Genomic DNA, 19,883 nt, shown 5'->3' with positions numbered 1-19,883 from the left:
TAATTCTTCAAAATCTCGTGCTGTTGCTGCCGAGCGCGAGGCCAAGAAGCAGAAAGAAGCTCCACGTTGTTTGGTGACAGACTGGAATTTCAGTGTGCAGAGAACGAGAGATATCTGAAGTGGGTGGTTCCTAGCAAACCCGAGCACATCAAGCCAGAGCTTCGGAAAGATTGTGTTCGGAAGTACCTGAACAACGTACCTTTCTCCCAACTGCTAGGTGCCTACAACATCCAAGCTTATCGCTTGGGGCAGAATGACGTTTGGGAAAGAATTCTCGCATCAATCCCTTCCTTCGATACTGCTCCCTTTCGTGAGGTGTGCCATAAAGAGGTCTTCGGGAAATTAGGCATGGATCTCCCAGATTGGGCTCAGGAAGAAGATGATCCTTTTCCAGCTGACCCACAATATTAGGCATATCTTGCTGACGAGCCGGCGGTTCCAGAGGAAAAGTCACAAGCCGAGTCACAAGCTGCTGCTGAAGAGGGCTCTGACAACGTCAATCTTGAGGAAGGCTCTTCTCAGGATCCTGAGAACAGTCCCCTTGCCCATGGCTCCTCGGGCAACAATGAAGAAGAGGCTAATGAATAAACACTTCTTTTTCATGTTGGCCTTACCATTTCCTCGTCTCCTAACGAAATCTTGTCTTGAATATCAAAATATAAATGATAAAACTTATCACTTAACTTCACATTCTTCGACGAATGATAATCTTGTAAAGATATTATGAAGATACGTTTTGGAAAGATGCATTAATCTTCCCCACTCCATTTACTGCAAAGTCCACACGTTTCCCTTCTGGTATCCGCGAAGTCCAAACGTTTCCTTGCTTTAGTATACCATTCACTGTTTCCAATGAATCGATAATACCTCCATTATCACAATGGCGGTGCGACGATTGGAGGTATTCTTGCATCGAGTGCTTCCCTCCACATGTTTCCATGTGGCCTCCCTTTGACCGTTGATCTTGCTTGTTGTGGATTTTGAAGCGTCTTTTCAATCTGGGCCATTGGTTGTCTTTAGCTCTCAACCGTCGTCTTAATACCTAAGGCTATCTAAAGCCTTCGTGGGTACTCTCCATCTATCCTGCTATCTGCAAGTTAGATTTGCAAAAGCGACATTCCGTCCTCCTGTTTGCTTCTGTATTCCTCGTACTCCAACAATAACTCTATCAGCTTCTGAACAAGTGAGTTTTTTGATTACTCATCTCTTTCCCTTCCCCCCTGAGTAAACTGCACAATAGTAATACTTGGGGTTTAGTTAATCAGTTTTTCATATTTGGCAAAGAACTAGGGTTTTCCCTTGTTGCTTTTGTTGTTGGATTGTTGTACTGATACGGTTTTTGCTGTGTACACAGTGGCTCCCAGAATCGATCCGAACTTTATCAGAGCGAAGTCTTGTAAAAAAATCGTTTTGTCGGCGGTGGTTGGGGCCAGTGTGGTGGTTTCAGCTAGTGAATCCTCCAAGCGTAAGGCGACTATTGTTGGTGAATCTTCAAGTCAGATTCCCACAGTTTCTATTGATGCCGCCCCTACGCCTCTTCTTCCTGAAGTGATCGTTCGTTCTTCCTAGGAAGATCTTGATGGCGCTGCTAATGCCCCTGCTGCAGAGACCGTTTGTGCACCCCCGAAGGAGACTCTTCGGGCATCTGAGGCAACTATGTTGGCGTCTGATGAAGGTGTGGTCCCAGCAGGTGCTGCTCCTATTCCCAATTCTAGTGCTTGTTTGGCATCCTCCTTCTCTCCTCTGGAGTTGGAGGATTTGCCACCAGGAAGCGCCGTCGGGTGACAAGTGATGCAGCTCATCCTTCTCTTGATGTAGCTCATTCTTCTCATCCTTCGCCTTAATTAGTGTCAAACGAGTTTGACAGAGCGTTGGAATGGTGCACTGTTGCTCAAATGACTTCTGAGAGCGCAGTTCTTTCCAAACTTCTAGATGAGGTCTTTATGAAGTCAATGGTGATGTAAGTCTTTCTTCATTATCTTTTGATTCTGAATATTACTCTTCCGCTCCTTTTTAACTCGGAAGTTGTTTGGAGGAGTCTTACTGGTAACTTCCACAACCAAGTGGAAGCAGCCTCTAGGCTCAATAGGTTGAGCAATGAAGTTTCTAGGCTTCGGGAAATCTCTGAAGCTAAAGATGTTGAGATTGCTCGCCTTAGGAAATTAGCTTGTGAGATTGCAGGAGAGAAGAATTCGGTGATCGATCATCTCCGGTCAGACTTGGATGATGCCAGGGAGAAGATCCGGCAACTGGAGCGAGGAGTTGGAAAGTCAGGAGCCAAAGGATCTGAAGCGTTACCTCAAAGGCAAGCTGTCGTTCCTTTGCCTGAATCCCTTCCATATGATGTTCGCAGAGCCTGCGTCTTCAAGTATTTACACAGTAAGCCCTTTGTTGATATGCTGAATACTTATAACTTGCAGGCGTACCGGGATGGTGAGAATGAAGTATGGGAATCAATATTAAGGAAGGATCTTCATTTTGATACGACTCCCTACAGTGCTGTTTGCCATCCTAATGTATTTACCAACCTAGGCCTTCCTCCTCCTGACTGGACCAAAAATAAGATTGATCCTCCGCCTTCCAATCCAGATATTATGTATTATCTGGAAAATTCTCCTGTTTATTCTCCTTTGGAAGGATTCAATTATGACGAGCTCGCCTTGAATGCAAGTTTGGTCGAGGACCCTACTTCTCCTGGACAAGCTGGACAAAGAGTATGAAATTGCGGAGGATTTTATACATACTGAAATGCTTTTTGTAATCCTCATTTCTCCTCTTATTTTTCTTGAATCCATACCAATGATTGACTCATGTGTTTGTTCTAGCAAAGTTGTACCGATCTTGTATGACTTCTTAATGATCATCGATGATGACTTTCTTTTTTGACCGAAGATTGTATCCAGCTCTTGTAATCTTATGTTTTGATATTCAAGACTAGCCTCTTTTGGTCTTTTGAAGAAATAAGAAGTTAACTTCATCTTGAACTTTGCTAGTCATTTGAGTCTCTGTTGCACTAGGTCTTAGTTGTTTAGAACAATGCCTTTACTTAAAGATTTCCGGAGAAATACAATAAGTCTGAGAAGGAACTCACTCGGGTTTTAAACCGATGCCTTTACTTAAGTATTTTTGGAGAAATACAATAAGTTTGAGAAGGAACTCACTCGGGTTGTAAACCGATGCCTTAACTTAAGGATAATTCGAAAATTCAATAAATCTTGAAGGAACTTACTCGGGTTTCAAACCGACGCCTTGCAGAAGGAACTCACTCGGATTTTCATCCGATGCCTTGACTTAAGAAATTCTGAAAATATTCCATAAGTGTTGAAGGACCCACACGGATTTTCATCCGATGCCTTATAGTTGGATCTTGTTCTTGAATGTGGTGTGATGCCCCCCAATCAAAAGATAATTTGTTGAAAGCCAATAATTGCATTGATTGAGTTGAAAATGTTTACATCACGAACAAAATTGAAATCATCATCAAGGATAAAATTTTTTTGAGATGCCTGGCATTCCACGAACGATCCAACTCTTTCTGGGTGTTGATGTTCTTCAGCCTGTAAGCTCCTGAACCGACTGGTTTTACAACCATATAAGGTCCTTCCCAGGAAGGGTCCAATTTTCTTTGGTGACATGGGTCGGAAGCTAAGGTGTTTCTGAACACCAAATCTCCGGCTAAGTACCGACGATTCTTCACTCGAGTATTATAATGAGATGCTATCCTTCTTTGATAATGTTGAGTTCGTGCTATTGCCTTGCCCGAACTTCATCCAACAGATCAAGACTATCAAGCAGTCCTTGCTCGTTCGCTTTTTCCTCAAACTCTCAATCCCGTATTGTCCCCACCATTATCTCCACAGGTGCCAATGCTTCGGACCCATATGCCAACCTGAATGGAGTTTCTCCTGTGGGTGTTCGAACCGTAGTTCTATAGGCCCACAGTACATTATGAAGTTCTTCGACCCATAAAGCCTTGTCAGCTTCGAGTCTTCTCTTTATCCCCTCCAGTAGCGTAACCTCTACTTGTCCATTGCTCTGGGGGTATGCCACTGAGGACATACGATGCTCGATCATATATGTTCCGCAAAATTGCTTAAATTGCCGACAGTCGAACTGAGTACCATGGTCAGTGACGATAATCTTTGGAATCCCAAAACGATATATGATTGACTCAAGCACGAATTTCTCCACTTTTTTCTCAGTAATTTTTTCCAGTGCACTGGCTTCAACCCATTTAGTTTTTTCTTTGGCATTGGCTAATCGGGATAGCTCATCTGCCAATGTATTTTCAGTTCTTGGAATCTGAGATATCTTCAAATTCCGAAATTGCTTTTGAAATGCCTGCACTATCTCTTGATATTTCCGCAAGTGTGGTTCTTTAATACCATACTCCCCCTGGACTTGGTTGACTATAAGTTGAGAGTCACTATAAATAGTAACATCTGCAATAGACAATGCTTTTGACAACCGAAGTCCAGCTATCAGAGCCTCATATTCTGCTTCGTTATTACTTGCTTCGAATGCAAATCTCAAAGCGTAGCGAATAATAAATCCCGCTGGACTTTTCAATAGAATTCCAGCTCCTGCTCCATCTTTATTACTCGAACCATCCACATATACCTCCCAAGTGGTTGGTATAATGGGATCTTCAAGGGTGGACTCCACTGGTGCAGTAGTTTCTACTACAAAATCGGCTAGTGCCTAAGCTTTGATTGCGGTTTTGGGCTTAAAGCTCACTTGGAACTCGCTGAGTTCAACCGACCAGGACACCATCCTTCCAGATAAATCAGGTTTATTAAGAACTTACTGAGAGGAAAAGTTGTAAATACCTCAATTGGATGAGCCTGGAAATATGGCCTTAGCTTCCTGGCGGCCATCATGAGAGCCAGAGCCTGCTTCTCAACCTCCGAATATCGTGTCTCCGCATCTAGCAATACGTGGCTCACATAGTAAATCGGCCACTGCTTTTTGTCTTTCTCACGAACAAGTACTGCACTGACCGTTGAAAGGGACGTCGCTAGATATAGCTGTAATATTTCCCCCTTCTCTGGTAGGGACAAGATCGGCGGTTGTCCGAGTGCTTTTTTTAACTCCTCGAAAGCTTTCTGGCATTCCTTGGTCCATTTTGCTTCCTTGCTGCCCCTCAAATCTTTGAGTGCCTTGAAGAACGGCAAACACTTTTCTCCAGGCTTGGAGACGAAACGATTCAATGCGGCAACTCTCCCTGTTAAACACTGCACATCACGAACAGTTTTGGGAGCCTCCATGTCAACCAGAGCCTGTATTTTGGCAGGATTAGCCTCAATACCTCTCTGTGACACCATGAAGCCCAAAAATTTGCCTGAAGAAACTCCGAAGGCGCACTTTTCTGGATTCAGCTTCATTTGATATTTTCGTAGTACTGAGAATACCTCAGTCAAATCTGCAATATGATTTGCTTTTGTAAAGCTCTTCACAAGCATGTCGTCAACATAAGCTTCGACATCCTTCCCTATCAAATTTTTGAAAATCTTGTTGACGGCTCTCTGATATGTAGCTCCTGCATTCTTCAGGCCAAATGGCATGACTTTGTAATAGTAGCTTTCACGATCAGTCATGAAAGCCGTGAACTTCTCATCTTCCTTATTCATAAGGATCTGATTATACCCTGAGTAGGCATCCATGAAACTTAAAGTTTCATATCCTGCAGTCGCATCTATCAAGAGGTCAATCCGAGGTAATGGATAACAATCTTTAGGGCAAGCCTTGTTGAGATCTGTGTAGTCTGTACACATCCTCCACTTCCCATTCGCCTTTTTTACCATTACCACGTTAGCTAACCAAGTTGGGCATTCAATTGGTTCTATGAAACCAGAGTTCTTCAGTTTTTCAACTTCACCCCGAACGGCCTCATACTTTTCAATGGAGAAATTTCTCCTTTTCTGTATCACTGGTTTCACCTTCGGATCTGTCCAGAGTTTGTGCTCTGCGGCAGCCCGATCGATTCCTGGCATGTCCTCGGCAGACCATGCGAATACGTCATTATTTTGTTGAAGAAATAACTTCAAATCACTTTTAAATTCCTCCAACTGCTCAGACCCGATATAAGTAATCTTTTTCTTATCCTCGATACACAGTTGGATTTGTTCCAGCTTCTCCACTGGTTCGGGCCTTTGCATTTCTGCTTCTTCCCGATCGTCTCGAACTTCTATAGGTAGGGCAGTCACCTTCCTTGGGCCCTCCTTGTCTTTTAAATAGGCAACGTAACATTGCCGAGAGATCCTCTGGTCAGAGGAAACTTGACTGATTCCCATACCAGTCGGGAATTTTATCTTCAGGTGTTTTGTCGAAACAATAGCACCTATCTTGGATAAAGATGGTCGCCCGAGGATAACATTATAAGCTGGCAGTTCCCGAACCACCAAAAAATTGATTTGGACGGTTGTTTCCTTAGGAAAACTTCCAATAGATAAGTCCAACTGGACAGATCCTTCCGCCACTATAGATGATCCTGCAAAACCATATAGATGAGTGGATGAAGGCTCCATCAAGTCCTCATCCACCTTAAGCTTTTGATACACTTCATAAGAAATTAAGTCAGCGGCAGACCCTGTATCAACCAAAACTCTATGCACTTCTCAGCGTGAATTCTCTACCTTGATGACTATGGCATCATCATGGGGTAGACAAACGCCTCTTTCATCCTCCTCGCCAAAGGTGATAGAATCTTCACCGTTCGGCTTCTTCCACTTCTGCATCTCTCCGGTTCTGACAAATTTGGATTTTGTTTTCAAACTTCGGAGTGATTTGGGCTCTGGTCGTCCGAAAATGGTAAGGATCGGTGACCGAGTAGCTTCAATCACCTCCTTGCCCTTCTTAGACCTCGAAGCCTCCCTTGATCATTCTAAACTAACTGGACGATCCCTTTTAGGGGCAGCCGCGCGTGGCTCACGTGGCTCCTCCCTCCTTCTGCTAACAAAATTGGACAAGTGTCCCTGAGATATTAATCTCTCAATGTCTGCTTTTAGATAACGACAATCATTTGTATAATGACCATAATCCTTGTGGAATCGGCAATACTTTTCTCGATTCTGCTGCTCTCCAGGCTTCAAAGGAATTTTAGGTGGCCACTACAAAATATTTCGCCTTTTGATGATATTTAAAATATCAGACCGAGGAGCATTCAATGGAGTATACTCACTTTTACTGGGAGACCTCTGGCGCCAAGCCTGAGATTTTCCAACCCGATCGCGGACATTCTTCTTTGGCTTCTGTTTCTGCTCGGGAGCCTTCTGTTCCTTAGTGGAAACTTTGTTATCTCCTTGGCGCGCATCTAGGATCTCCATGACTTCGGCCTGCTTCTGGCATCTCTATACCAACTCAGCATAAGTTGCAGGCATATCCTGTAGTAATAACTGCAGGAGTTTCCGGTTAGTGAGTCCAGTGAATAGAGCAGTTTTGGCTACTTGCTCATCCAATTTTTTTTATCTCCATCGTCACTTTGTTGAATCTTTTCAGAAACTCTCTGATCGATTCGCTTTTTCCTTGTCTAACAGTAAACAAGGTTTCTTCCATTTTCTTGACCTGTATTTCACTCTGGAATCGCCTATGAATTTGCGTGCTAGCTCATCGAAGTTTATGATCCTTCCAGATGGGAGGTTCGAAAACCACTTTTGTGCTACTCCGATTAAAGATGAACCAAAAACCCTGCATAGATTTTCATCAGAATTACTTGAAACTGCCATGGTCTGCTGGTAATAGCCAATGTGGGCCGTTGGATCTCCGGAGCCATCAAATGTAGAAAAGGTAGGCAAACGGAAGTTATGGGGAAACTGATATCCCGCAATTGGCTCGGCAAAGGGGGTCTTTCGAATGACTGAGTAAATATCCTCAGTTATCCTTCCCATAGCCAACTGCCCTAATTTCTGATTGATGTTGGCCAATTCCTGACCAATCTGGGTCGAGTGATCTTCTGCAATATGATCACGACCTCGGTTAACACGATTTTCACAAGCTATTCGATCATCACGAACAGCCCGTCCATCACGAACATTCCGCTCATCGCGAACTGCTCAATCATCACGAACGGTTCTTCTGATAGTTGGTGAGTGAGTTCTCACCTCCGTATCCAACCTTGTATTTGAATCGGTTGTACTTTCCTGCGGTCTGTCGAACCGATCGTCTCGCCTAGGTTGATCGTCAATTCTCCTGGGTCCCCATTCACCTTCACGAAAGTTCTAACCGATATTCCAATCTTCAGCCAATCGTTGATCACGTGGTAATGCACGCCTCCCTGAATCGCGATGATCAGGTTCTTGTGTTAACACCACTCGTCGGGTGAGCACGCGGAGCGCTTGGCTCACCTCCAAGAGTTGAATCTTCACCTGATTCAATTGATCTTGGAATGTATCTGGAGGATTATGTCCTCCCTGACCACCATCTACCTCAATAGGATGTTGGCTTCCCTGGGGAACGTCTGGATTGTTCACTCCAGGAATTTGAACACCAGAATCGCGCTGTGCAGTGGCTGCTGCAGCTGCTTCCGATCTAGTCACCATGGCTTTACAAGTCTTTCCCACAGACGGCGCCAAATGATGCGTCCAAAATTTGCTCAGCCCTTAGATCTCCTTGTGATGACCTGCAAAACGAAATCGTCAGATGTGGCCCGACCGCGAGGGTCAGGAGTCCATCTCTGAAGGCTAAGTCAGTTGATGAACTTAATCACAAACGGCTCTGCTAGAAGCACAGAGCTAAGGAATGAAGAATTGAGAAAGGTGATCTAGATTGTAAGCCTCTGATAGTTTACGTCTACCAGTCTGTATATGAATCTCTCTCCCTCACCTCGTATGGCAGTGGGGTTTATATAGAGTGTACCTTCGAATCTCCTTCATTGGATGCTCTTGAGCCTTCTTTGGGTAGTCGTTGGATCTTAACAAATAGATCCGTTGAGCGATAGACTTCTACTAGTTTGGACTAGTAGAGGACTCCTGAGATAACCTCCAGGTTATGTGATGATTATCCCTTCGATAATGATTAGCAGCAGCCGTCAATTTGAGTCTGCCTTCATTAGGGTAATTAATCTAATCCATAAGTTGGATTAGGGCATGCTTGTAGCTGAATAAGTTTTCTTCCTCAGCAAGCCATCTTATGGATCCGGTTCGCTCAGGAGCGAGTCAATTCCTTTCTTCTCGACCGGATTCGAGGATCAAACCAAGTATGAACCCGGTTCATCATATTTTCTCCATATCAACTTGATTGACAATAAGCTGTGAGTCACCAAAAATAGTCACATCTGCTAACGCCAATGCTTTTGACAATCGAAGTCCAGCTATTAGGGCCTCGTACTCTGCCTCATTGTTACTTGCTTCGAATGCAAATCTTAATGCATATCGAATAAAAAATCCTGCTGGACTCTTCAGGAGAATTTCAGCCCCTGCTCCTTTCTTATTACTCGAACCGTCCACATATACCTCCCATACGATCGGAATAGTGGGTTCGACAATTTCCTCCATCGGTCAGTGCTTGAGCCCCTGCTCCTTTCTCTACTACGAAATCGGCCAGTGCTTGAGCTTTAATCGTCTTTAGAGGCTTAAAGCTTACTTGGAATTCACTAAGTTCAACTAACCAGGCTACCATTCTTCCAGATAAATCCGGTTTACGAAAAACTTCACAAAGGGGAAAAGTGGTAAATACCTCAATTGGATGAGCCTGAAAGTATGGCCGTAGCTTTCTAGCTGCTATCATTGTCACATCCACCCAGCCAGTACCCTACCTGGCATACCCGAGTGTGTGATCCATAGCCCCGAAGATCAAATATCGAGGTAATCAACCTCCAACATAGACAATAACATAATCATGAACATAAATAATGAATGTACAAAGTATAAACAAAAGATCCAAATAAGGGAAGAATAAATCATATATCATCCAAGTACGAAAGACAATCAAAATGTCTAAATCACAAAGTAAAGTGAGGCAGAAATCTCACTCTATTAATCAACGATGACATGGAGAAAATATGATCGAACTTGGTTCATTTTTGGTTCAACCCTCGACTCCGGTCGAGACGAAGGGAACGACTAGCTTCAAAGAAAGCTGGGTTCAGAAGATAGCTTGTTGAGGAAGAAAACTAATTCGGCCACAAGCACGCCCTAATCCGATACTTTTGGAGTAGGTTAATCAACCTAATGACGGCTAGCAAGAATCGGCAGCTGTCACTCATCGCTATCTTATGGATAACCATCAGATAACAGTCGGGTTATCCTAGGAGTCACCTACTAGTCCAAACTAGTAGAAGTCTATCACTCAACGGATCTATCAGTTAAGATCCAACGACTACCCAAAGAAGGCTCAAATACATCCAAAGAAGGAGATTGGAAGGTACACTCTATATAAGACATCAACCTACCCACAAGGTAGGGACGGACGAAAACACTCAGATGCTTACTATCTGAATCGTATTCTTATTATTCATTCCTTAGCTCTGTGCTCTAGCAGAGCCGTTTGTGATTAAGTTCATCAACTGACTTAGCCTTCGGAGGTGGACTCCCGACCCTAGCGGTTAGGCCACATCTGACGCTTTATTTTGTAGGTCACTCTTAGGAGATCTAAGGGCTGAGCATATTTTGGATGCATCATTTGGCGCCGTCTGTGGGAAACATTTCAGAAAGCTATGGTGACTAGATCAGAGGCAACAGCAGTAGCTGCTACACAGCAAGATGCTGGCGTCCAAATTCCCTAAGTAAACAATCCGAATATTCCTCAGGGAAGTCGGCTGCTTGAAGTAGATGGTGGTCAAGGAGATAATAATCCTCCAGATTCACTCCAGTATCAACTGAAACTCCAGATGTTGGATGTAAGTCAGGCACTTCGAGCGTTGACCAGACAAGTGATACTACCACAAGGGCCCGATCATCGTGATGCAGGAAGGCGTGCATCACAGCGGGATCAAAGACTAATCGATGAACAGAATATCGGTCAAAACTTCCGGGAAGGCGATCGAGTACCTAGGAGAATTGAAAATCTCCCTAGGCGTGACGATCGGTTCGACGGACCATAAGGGAGTACTGCCGATTTGAATACAAGGTTGGTTACAAGAATGAGGACTCACTCACCAACTGTCAGACGCGTTGTTCATGATAATGATCGGGTTGCTCGAGGTCGTGATCGCGTTGTTGAAGATCGATAGGCATATATTGGTCAAGAATTGGCTAATATCAATCAAAAGCTCGGGCAATTAGCGAGAGGAAGGATAAATGACGATATCTATTCAGTTATTCGAAAAACTCCATTTGCCGAGCCCATTGCTGGATATCAATTTCCTCACAATTTCCATTTGCCAACTTTTTCCACATTCGATGGCTCCGGAGATCCCACGGCCCACATCAGTTATTATCAGCGGACTATGGCAGTTGCAGGTAATTCTGATGAAATCCTTTGCAGGGTCTTTGGTTCGTCTTTAACGGAAGCAGCACAAAAATGGTTCTCGAACCTCCCATCAGGAAGGATCGTGAATTTCGACGAGTTGGCACGCAAATTCATAGGGCGATTCCAGAGTGGAATCCATATTAAGAAGACCGAGGAAACCTTGTTTACTATTAGACAATGGAAGAGTGAATCGATTCGGGAATACCTGAAAAGATTCAACAGGGTTACAATGGAGATAGAGAATCTAGATGAGCAAGTAGCTAAAATTGCTTTGTTCACTGGACTCACTAATCGACGACTTTTGGAGTTATTACTTCAGGATATGTCTACAACTTATGCTGAATTGGTACAGAGATGCCAAAAGCAAGCAGAAGTCACGGAAATCTTAGACGCACGCCAGGGGGATAATAAAGCCTCCACGAAAGAACAGAAGGCTCCTGAAAACAAGCAGAAGCCGAAGCAGAATATTGGAGATCGAGTTGGAAAGCCTCATCAGGCATGGCGGCAGAGATCTCTAGACAAAAGTGAGTATACTCCATTAAATACTCCTCGGGCTGATATTTTAAACATTATCAAGAAATGGAATATCTTGAAGTGGCCTCCGAAGCTTCCTACTAAACCGGGGGAGCAGGATCGGGAAAGGTATTGCTGTTTCCACAAGGATTACGGTCATTATACCAATGATTGCAAACATTTAAAGGCGGATATTGAAAGATTGGTATCCCAGGGACATTTGTCCAATTTCGTCAGTAGAAGGCGAGAGGAACCACGTGATGCTGGAGTAAAAAGGGACCATTCGGTTAGCCTAGATCAACCGAAGGAGGCTCCTAAGTCTAAGAAGGGTAAGGAGGTGATTGATGCTACTCGGTCACCGATCCTTACAATCTTTGGAGGTCCCGAGCCTGAATCACACCGGAAGCTGAAAGCGAAATCCAAATTTGTTGGGACCGGAGAGACACAGAAGCGTAAAAGGCCAAATGGTGAGGGTTCAATCACCTTTGGAGAAGAAGATGAAAGAGGCGTTTGTTTACCTCATGATGACGCCATAGTCATCAAGGTAGAGATTGCACGCCAAAAAGTACACAGGGTGTTAGTTGATACCGGGTCTGCTGCAGACCTATTATCTTATGCAGCCTATCAGAAACTTAAGGTGGATGAAGACTTGATGGAGCCATCGTCCACACATCTATATGGCTTTGCAGGATTATCTGCAATAGCGGAAGGATCGGTCCAGTTGGATCTGTCAATTGGAAGCTTCCCCAAGGAAGCTACCGTTCAGGTAAATTTCTTGGTGGTTCGGGATCTCCGGGCTTACAACGTCATCCTCGGGAGACCATCTTTGTCGAAGTTAGGTGCTATCGTTTCAACGAAGCACCTGAAAATAAAATTCTCGACCGAGATGGGAATCTGTCAAGTTTCGTCTGACTAGAGAATTTCTCGGCAATGTTATGTTGCATATCTGAAAGACAAGGAAGGCCCGAGGAAGGTGACAGTGCTACCAATTGAGGTACGAGATGATCAGGACGGAGCAGAAATGCAAACGCCCGAGCCAGTAGAAAAACTGGAGCAAATCCAGTTGTATCCTGATGATGAAAAAAGAGTTACTTATATCGGGTCGGAACAACTGGAAGAATTCAAGGAAAAGTTGAAGTCTTTTCTTCAACAAAATAGTAACGTGTTCGCATGGTCTGCAGATGACATGCCAGGAATTGATCGGCATGTTGCAGAGCACAAACTTTGGATAGATCCAAAGGTGAAACCAGGTATTCAGAGAAGGGGAAATTTCTCCATGGAAAAATACGAAGCCGTTCGGGGCGAAGTTGAAAAATTGAAGAGCTCTGGTTTCATTGAACCAATTGAATGTCCAATCTGGCTAGCCAACGTGGTAATGGTCAAAAAGGCAAATGGGAAGTGGAGAATGTGTACAGAATACATAGATCTCAACAAGGCTTGTCCTAAGGATTGTTACCCGTTGCCCATGATTGATCTCTTGATAGATGCAACTGCAAGCTATGAAACATTGAGTTTCATGGATGCCTATTCAGGGTATAATCAGATCCTCATGAACAAGGAGGACAAAAAGTTTATAGCTTTCATGACTGATCGTAAAATTTTTTATTATAAAGTTATGCCGTTCGGCCTGAAGAATGCGAAGCTACTTATCCAGAGGGCCGTCAACAAAATTTTCAAAGACTTGATCGGGAAAAATGTCGAAGCTTAAGTTGACAATATGCTAGTAAAGAACATTGCAAGGGTGAAACATATTGAAGATTTGATGGAGGTATTTTCAGTACTATGAAAATACCAAATAAAGCTGAATCCGGAGAAATGTGCCTTCGGAGTTTCGTCAGGCAAATTTTTGGGCTTCATGGTGTAAAATCCAGCTTTTACCTAACCTTGACCCGACCCGGTCATTGTTATGTTTGTAGGTCCAAAGACCCGAAGTGGTGGTAGGAGGGACTTATGGGCCCTACTGGTTGATGACGTAATGTCGGGATTCCAGTTTATGGACATTGATGATGCTGCTCCTTCCTTGAGCACATTACCAGTGCTAAGTTAGAATCTGCGCACTGATGAAGAGCGAGACAGTTGAAATAGCAAACGGACTCCTGTACATAATCCGAAGGTACTCCCTGAAACTAGACCTCTTGAGTGAACTGTAGGAGAAAACCCCATGCAATTTGACCTTGTATAGCCCTCCAAGTCCGCACCTAAAGTTGCTGAACTATTCTGTAAAATTTCTGCAGAGATTGTTTTGGTCGATACTATTGGTCGATACCATCGACCAAAGGTATCGACCAACAAGTTTGCTGAGCCCAGATTTAAAGATTCTTGGAATATTCTTTTCTATTTATTTATTCCTCGAGACTGGAGCCCTATTCTCGCATTTTTAACATCTGGGAACGTGAGAGAGCCTCCCAAGAACTCCTCCTTGGTAGTGGTGAAGCATCTTCTTCATCAATCATTGCCAACCACTCATTCCTACTTTCTTGTTCCACTTTAAAGGTATGACTCTCTCTCCTAATCACTTTCTCACTCATCTTTTCTCTATTTTACTGTTGGGACCATGGCCAAGGTGCTGCAACCTTGCATACACCTTGCCATGAACCTTCTAAACCCCATACAATGATGTTTTCACCGATATGACTATGATTGATTCACCTCATGATCATTGACTACACATTTCCATGATTTATTGCTTACCAACTTGCTTTATTTACCAAAACTGAGATGAAGCTCATGATTAACCTAATCTATACCTTGCATATGTGCTCCATGTTACTTCTAAACGATTCCCTACCTAATCCCCCATGTTTTCCCCTAATTTGCATTGAGATATAGCCAATGCCATGATCTACAACTCTTAACCTTAATATGTCAATTTGGGGATTTCCAAATGGACCATTGGATTATGAAAGTTTCTTGATAATTAGTGTCCCCATGTTGTGCTTAGACTATCCTCCAAGTTTCATGTCAATCCGAGACCCGGAAGACCAAATCGGGGCAAGAATCCGAAAAGCCAGCTTGCTGTCCTGGAATTGATTTGGTCGATACTATGGTCGATACTATCGACCAAATGTATCGACCAATAGAGTTGCTTGTCAGCAACTTTTGCCCGGTTCGATTCGTTTGATCTCCGATTGTTCTGATTTCTTCTCTAACCTTTCATATATGTTTGTTTAGGACTTTAAGACTATTTGGGCCACTGCTTGTGATCTTGGACCATTCTCTTCTCCGATTCAAGGTAAGGATAGTTATCGATGTAATTACCTAGGATATGGAAATCTTGACTTGGTATTCCTAACCTAGTAAATATAGTTTCTATTTCATATTCTTATCGTGTTAGACTTGCTACATATGTCTTTTAACAGTAGCTTTGTGTTTACATTATATTACTTCAATGTTTTATCATGTTTATCAATTTCAATATATGATGACTTATGTCAATGTCATGAATTGAATGTTTATTATGACGTTGTATCTTGTGAACTGATATGATGAACTTGGGCATGTGATTGCTTAAGTATAACTTGGGATTGAGGGGTACCCTACTGGTGCTTCTGTCCTTGGACATCGGAGGGAATAGTATGGGATGTTCTCCGAAGGTGTCCATTGACGCTTTCCCGGGTTATTGAATGACATGCATAGGATTTGTCTAGATGTATGGCTAGGATGTCCCTATCATATCAGACCCGATTCGGAAGGGCATTGAGACCGAACAACCCGTGATAGTAGTGTGGATTTGTGGGCGCTCAAGATCGGTATCCACTCCGTGAGAGGACATAAATTGCATTACGGTTACCCGATAGGGGCCATTTATTGGTAGGGTTACAAATGGCTAGACTTGGGCTCACGGGCACTCAAGACCGGTGAAATGATCCATGAGAGGGACATGAGAGCTTCCCGTTTACCATTTGTGGATGACCAATAGGGTTGATGAGTCCGGTGAGTAATATCCGTGACTCTAGTGTGAAGGATACCGGAAAGGATCCCGAGAGGGGAGGAATGGAAGTATCTGGAACTGGCATGATATGATTAAGTAGATGACTTGCATTGGGCTAGGCTATAACCTGACATGCGCCAATACTTAGACCAAACGGTGATGTGAGAGAGCGGTGACCGAAACCCCAACCATGGATTTGTCCGAGAGGGATGCAGGACCCAATTCCCCCCGGTGATGAGTGACTGAGACTACCTAAAGAAGTATGGTGCTACGACTTAAAGCATGTCTACCATAGATGACCAGCATACTTAGAATAAAGTCATATTGCATTATATGCCTCATATCATCTGCATCATTTTATGATTATCTTGTGGTTTATGTGTGGTGGGATAACTTCCTTGCTGAGTTCTTTTGAACTCATTCCTTTTCTGTTGCAATATTTTGTTAGGCTATTCTACAGGTGATTACTCTGATGGCACCCTCCCTGAGGCGGACCCAGATACCTCATACTACCATCCGGAGGCTGGCTACGTTGAAGTCTTCGGTGACCATACCGAAGAAGATTACCAGGCGTACCAGGGTTAGCCCCGGAGTTGTATGGGAGCAGTCATGTTGGGTCTCCATGGTCCTCAACTTTGAAGAAGATATATTTATTATGGAGGAGACTTATGAGTAGTTACCCCTTCTTTTGTGACAGTATACTTAGAAGAATTGTAATAACTTTAACTTACCTTTATAACTTGAGACTTGTACTTAACTAAATTTTGACCTCACTTCCGTTTGGTGAAGGAGTGGATTCCGCCCACTGCCTTCTTAATTTATCTGATTTGATATTTATTTCCGCACTCTGATTATGTCTGACACCTTATTTCTGAATTCCATGATCATTCATTGTTAGTTTATGATTATTATCTGTTCATGATTGTATTACCGTCGATGTGGATTATGTGGTCCCTAAACTATGGATCTTCGGGGCTGTGGATCACATCCCGGTTATGCCAGATAGGGTACCGGCTGGGTGGATGTGACACATGGTATCACAAAGAGGTATTGAGGCTAATCCAACCAAAATACAAGCTTTGATTGATATGGAAGCCCCCAAAACTGTTCGGGATGTTCAATGCTTAACGGGGAGAGTAGCCGCTTTAAACCGTTTCATCTCACAGTCAGGAGAAAAGTGTCGACCTTTTTTCAAAGCACTCAAAGATTTGAGGGGCAGTAGGGAGGCAAAGTGGACTGAAGAATGTCAGAAAACTTTTGAAGAACTGAAGGAGACATTGGGAAGACCACCACTATTATCTCGACCCGAGAAGGGAGAAATCTTCCAGTTATATTTAGCAGCATCCCATTCGGCAGTCAGCGCAATACTCGTTCGGAAAAAGACAAGAAGCAGTGGCCAATTTATTATGTCTGCCACGTACTACTTAATGCGGAGACACGGTATTCTCAGATCGAGAAGCAGACTCTAGCTCTTATGATAGCAGCTTGGAAACTACAGCCATATTTTCAGGCTCATTCAATCGAGGTATTTACTCCTTTTCCCCTTAGTAAAGTTCTTCGTAAACCTGATTTGTCTGGAAGAATGGTGGCTTGGTCGGTTGAACTCAATGAGTTCCAAGTAAGCTTTAAGCCTCGAACAACAATCAAAGCTCAAGCACTAGCCGACTTTGTAGTAGAGACTACTGCACCAATGGAAGACATTGCCGAACCCACTATCCCGACCATTTGGGAGGTATATGTGGACGGTTTGAGTAACAAGCAGGGAGCAGGGGCTGGAATTCTCTTGAAGAGTCTGGCAGGATTCATTATTCGATATGCATTGAGATTTGCATTCTAAGCAAGTAACAATGAGGTGGAGTACGAGGCCCTAATAGCTGGACTTAGACTGTCAAAAGCATTGGCGATAGCAGACGTAACTATTTATAGTGACTCCCAACTTATTGTCAACCAAGTACAAGGGGAGTATGGCATCAAAGAACCCCGGTTACAGAAATACCAAGAGATTGTGCAAGCATTGCAAGAAGAGTTCAGGAATCTGAAATTATGTCAGATTCCAAGAAAAGAAAATACAATGGCAAATGAGCTATCTCGATTAGCCAATGCTAAGAAAAGAATTTAGACCCTTCGATCTACATAGAAGAGATAACATTTCCAAGTTATCACGAAAAGGAAATTTCCTATATTGAAGAGGAGCGTTGTTGGATGGATCCAATGGTAGAATATTTGAGAGATGACAAACTACCAGAAGATCCGAATGAGGCGAGACTAATCAAAGTGCGATCAACACGATTCATTATGCAAAATGGAAGGCTATATAGAAGGTCTTATTCTGGACCCCTTTTGAGATGTTTGGGTCCTGAAGGAGTGGAATTAGCACTGGCAGAGGTGCATGAAGGAATTTGTGGTGCACACACGGGCGGTCGGGCTTTGGCACACAAAATTTTGAGGTTTGGGTTGTATTGGCCTACACTCCAGCAAGGTGCTATGGCATATGTTCGCCGGTGTAGCAATTGTCAAATCCATGCTACGGTATCTAAATGCCCAGCTGAAACCATGACTTCGATTTTAGATCCCATCCCTTTTGCGATGTGGGGAATCGATATCATGGGAAAATTCACGTGGGAGTCAGGCGGAAGAGAATATCTTATAGTAGCAATCGACTACTTCACCAAATGGGTTGAGGCTAGTGCCCTGGCAACTATCACTGAAAGAAAAGTGGAGAAGTTCGTGCTCGAGTCAATTATATATCGGTTTGGGATGCCAAAAATAATCGTTACCGATCATGGCACCCAATTCAACTATCCACAATTTGAGCAATTTTGCAGAACTTATTTGATTGAGCATTGTATGTCATCAGTGGCATACCCCCAAAGTAATGGTCAAGTAGAGGTTACAAACCGAACGTTACTTGAGGGAATAAAGAGAAGACTCAAAGCTGACAAAGCCTTGTGGGTCGAAGAATTACAGAATGTACTGTGGGCCTACCGAACTACGGTTCGAACACCCACAGGAGAAACTCCATTTAAGTTGGCTTATGAATCTGAAGCATTGGCACCTGTGGAAGTAATGGCTGGAACACTACGGGAAAGAGAGTTTGAAGAAAAAGCAAACGAACAAGGACTGCTAGATAACCTTGATTTGTTGGATGAAGTTCGTGCAAAAGCTATAGCATGAACTCAACATTATCAACGAAGGATAGTGTCACATTATAATACTCGAGTGAAGAATCGTCGGTACATGGCAGGAGATTTGGTATTGAGAAATACTTTAGCTTCAGATCCACGCCATCAAAGGAAATTGGACCCTTCATGGGAAGGACCATATATGGTTATTAAACCAGTCGGTTAGGGAGCTTATAAGCTGAAGAACATGACAACCCAAAGAGAGTTGGATCGTTCGTAGAATGCCAGGCATCTGAAGAAATATTATCCCTAAAGATTATCATTTTCGTTCATGATGTAACAAATTTCAACTCAATCAATACAATTATCAGTGTTCAACATACTGTCTTTTGATTGGGGGGCATCACACAACACTTAAGAACAAGATCCAACGACAAAATCAAAAGGCGTCGGTTTAAAACCCGAGTGAGTTCCTTCTACAAGGCATCGGTTTAAAACCCGAGTGAGTTCCTTCTCAGACTTATTGAATTTTTCCGGAAATTCTTAAGTAAAGGCGTCGGTTTAAAACCTGAGTGGGTTCCTTCTACAAGGCATAGGTTTAAAACCCAAGTGAGTTCCTCCTCAAACTTATTGAATTTCTTCGGAAAACTCTAAGTAGAGCCATTGTTTTGAACAACTAAGACCTACTGCAACAATGACTCAAGTGACTGACAAAGTTCAAAGATGAAGTTAATTCTTTATTTCTTTAAACGACCAGAAGGGGCCAACCTTTACATCAAACATACATATGAGACAACAAGTGTTGAGGTACAATCTTTGCTCGGTCAAAAAAGAATGTCATCATCGGTGATCATTAAGATGTTAAACAAGATCGAAGCAGCTTTGTCAGAGGTAACACAAAGTCAAGAAGC

The sequence above is a fragment of the Hakea prostrata genome, chromosome 5 (genome assembly GCF_041222555.1).
Source record: "Hakea prostrata isolate BN-2017 chromosome 5, UWA_Hpros_2, whole genome shotgun sequence".
NCBI lineage: Eukaryota > Viridiplantae > Streptophyta > Magnoliopsida > Proteales > Proteaceae > Hakea > Hakea prostrata.
The sequence above is the reverse complement of the archived record's forward strand: the minus strand, read 5'-3'. Positions refer to the sequence as shown.